The sequence below is a fragment of the Theobroma umbraticum genome, unplaced genomic scaffold (assembly GCF_002168275.2).
Source record: "Theobroma umbraticum cultivar Fairchild unplaced genomic scaffold, ASM216827v3 scaffold_56.0, whole genome shotgun sequence".
In the NCBI taxonomy this organism is placed as follows: Eukaryota; Viridiplantae; Streptophyta; class Magnoliopsida; order Malvales; family Malvaceae; genus Theobroma; species Theobroma umbraticum.
This window is the reverse complement of record NW_018397256.1, coordinates 3252886-3256218: the sequence shown is the minus strand read 5'-3', so window position 1 is coordinate 3256218 and position 3333 is coordinate 3252886. Positions and strand designations below refer to the sequence as shown.

The following is a 3333-nucleotide window of genomic DNA, read 5'->3' as shown; positions in this document are numbered from 1 at the left end:
CTTATCAAGTCATTCCTATTTAGAAAGTCTCCCTCTGACAAAGATTCGTCAGTCAGCTTGCTAGTGGAAGACTCTCCCTTCTCCTTCTTTTCTCCAATTTTTTGTATTTTTTTTTATATTTTCACTCCCCTTCAAGGCTCACCTTTGGTTCAAATAGATCCAACCCTCTCCATAATTTCTCTATCGTGGCCAACTTTTGTCTTCCTACCCCTTCTTTCTCCATATCTTTTGATAACTCTGCTATGTAGAGTTATTTTTAACATATTTTGGGGATTTAGTAGCTAGACCCTTGCGTTTAAGATCAAATGTTAACCTTTTAAACTGTTTTTTTAGTATAAGTTAGATTATATATTGAATAATTAAATTAGTTGGTTTTAATTTAATTTTACTTTATTTTGTCTTAATTATAGTAAGAAAAATTATGGCTAATTTTTCTTATGGTTTGTGCAAAATATGATGAGCAAGGTGAAAGAAAGATACGATAGCATAAGTTAGATAAAAGTGTCACTTGCACATGTTGCAGTAATTTGAAGATAATTTGAGCTGCAGAAATCCAATTGAAGTGATTTTTATTCACTAAAAAGCTAAGAGAATGGGCTACAACTTTCTTATTTACCATTTTATCCAGTTTGGACTAGATCAAGGTGAAAATCACATTTAAATTTGATGGACAGATGTAGTTTGCACTTAGAACAACATGGCTAAAGTGTCGCGACGCTAGAGTGAGACTGCCACAATGTTAGAGAACTATGGTGCTAACACTGAGCATCTTGGGCGCATCATACAAAAACTTGAGAGCATAGCGCCACAGCGCTACAAAGGAAGGCCACGGCAATGCGGTGCCAAAAAAATATGGCCACAATGCCACCTCGATTTCAAAAAATATACTTTCAATGGAAAATTGGAAAGTAGGGCACCTGCACATATTTAAGAGCCTTTTTGGAAAGCATTCAACAGAGAGGACGACATCAACTTTGTAGAGAATTGGAGCTTCGAATCAATTAAGAATTCAGGAGTAACGAGAGAGATTCACGATCAATCAATCTTCAACATTAGTTTAATTCTCTCCTTTTGTGTTATTCTTAATTCTTGTTTTGAACTCAGGGCTAAAATTCTTCAGATAGTGTTTTATTTTGATATTATGAGCTAATTTGTTTATCTAGGATTATGGTGGATTTAAACATGTAATATGAATACTTGTTTCCTATTATTTATCATGAATGGTTATTGTTTTACTTAATTAAATCTCTTCATAACGGCTTTAATTGCTTAATCAACAATCAATTGATTTATGAAACTAATTGAAACTCGACAAAAAGATTTTAGGTTGGTCTAAGATTTGATTAGTGTATGTTCATTTCATTTAGGAGATCTAATTTGCAATTTGGATAGACATACATCAATTACCATACATAGCCACCTTTGGACACTTGCTTAATAAACTTAATTTAATTGATTCCTATAGACATATAGTGAACTAATTAAGTTAGGTATTTGTACAACCATCTTGATGGAAACTTGTCTATAACTTTGGATTCTAAGTTAGTAAAATTACCTAAGAAAGATAAATAACAAGAAAAGCTGGTATTAAATGAAATGTTAAATGAACCCATAATCCTAAATCTTTAATACATTGCTTTTCTCAACTTATTTAGTTTATTAGTTTATTTTTAGTTGATTTTTTAAACTTTGTCTTTGATTAATTTTTCAATATTCGGTTATCTTAAATAAGATTAATTTTTTCTATAATTTTAATAATCCGTTAAACTTAGAAACAAATCCTTGTAGGAACAATAATCTAGATTTACTATTGATATTACCTATTCGAAACGTATACTTGCATGTGTAAAATCGACAATAAGTTTTTGACGTCATTGCTTGGGATTTTATTTTCTTATTATTTGCTATATTAAAATTTCACAAATTAGTCTTAATTTAAGTTTTATTTCTTTGTTTTGTAGGTGTGTTCAGTCATTGTATGAGAATAACAAAAAGCTTGGAGATTATACATTGTGATCCATAAATTGAGAGAACATTCCACAAACTTCAACGAGAAAATTAACAAGGTGTTGCTCCATTAAATACAATGGCTAATCAACAAGGTGACTAACAAATCCAAGAGTGTGTAATGGCTGAAAATCATTGCTTAAGGGATTATGCTGTTCCTTTGGTACAAGGAATTTCATCAAGCATTCAAAGCTAATTATTGAAGGGAAGGATTTTGAGATTAAGCTAGTTATCATCACCATGATTCAAACCTCAATCCAATTTCGGGGCCTACCAAATGATGATCCAAATGGCCATATGTCAAACTTTTTGGAGATTTGTGACACTTTTAAACACTATGGTGTCATAGATGATGCAATTCATTTAAGGCTTTTTCTTTTCTCATTAAGGGATAAAACTAAAGCATGGCTAAATGCACTCATTACTAGCTCAATAACATGGGATGATCTTGTTCAGAAGTTCCTTGCCAAGGTCTTTCCTCTTAGTCAAACAGTGTAAAATAAGGAACGATATTACATCATTCGTGTAGCAAGATTCTGAATCATTGTATGAAGCTTGGAAAAGATACAAAGAACTACTTTGGCGTTGTACTCATCATGGTCTTCTAAAGTGTCTTTAGATACAAGCTTTTTATAATGGTTTGAGTGGGCAAGTTCAAACCACCATTGATGCTGTTACGAAAAGAGCTTTAATGGCTAAATCGATTGATAAGGCATATGAATTGTTGGAAAAGATGACTGCAAGCAACTACCAGTGGCCAACAGAGTGAGCAATGCATAAGAGAGTAGCTCGAATTCATAATGTAGATGTTTTTACAGCCTTATCTTCACAAGTAGTAACCTTAACTAAAACTTTTGAATCTTTTGGTGCTAACTCCATCCAAAGTCCTTTTGTAGCTTGTGAATATTGTGGTGATAACCATGCAAGCCATCATTGTCTAAGCTTAATAGAAAGAGTGTAAGGAATAGATAGCAAAATAACCCCTACTCTAACACTTACACCTAGGGTGGAAGAACCATCCAAATTTCTCAAGCCAATTGCACATCTAGGATTCCAACAGCAAGCCGAAGCACCCATCTCCAAAAAGAAGCCTAATAAGATTTGTTAAGGCAGTACATGACACAGAATGATAGCATTATACAAAGTCAAATAGCTCTTATTCAAAGTCAAGCAGCACCAATTCGAAACCTTAAGACTCAAGTTGGTTAACTTGTCAATTTATTAAACAATTGACCTCAAGAAATACTACCTAGCGATATAGCAGTAAATCCAAAAAGAGACAGTAAAGAACAAGTTATGGCAATCACCTTGATTAGTGAACAAGAG

General features: G+C 32.9%; 1 non-coding gene across 1 annotated transcript; it reads right to left on the bottom strand.

Annotated features, from left to right (window-relative positions):
- Positions 1-2503: 2503 nt before the first annotated feature.
- On the bottom strand, positions 2504-2610 carry LOC149527500 (small nucleolar RNA R71). Its single transcript, XR_016350953.1, has one exon. It is a non-coding gene; the product is annotated as a small nucleolar RNA R71 (small nucleolar RNA).
- Positions 2611-3333: the final 723 nt, after the last annotated feature.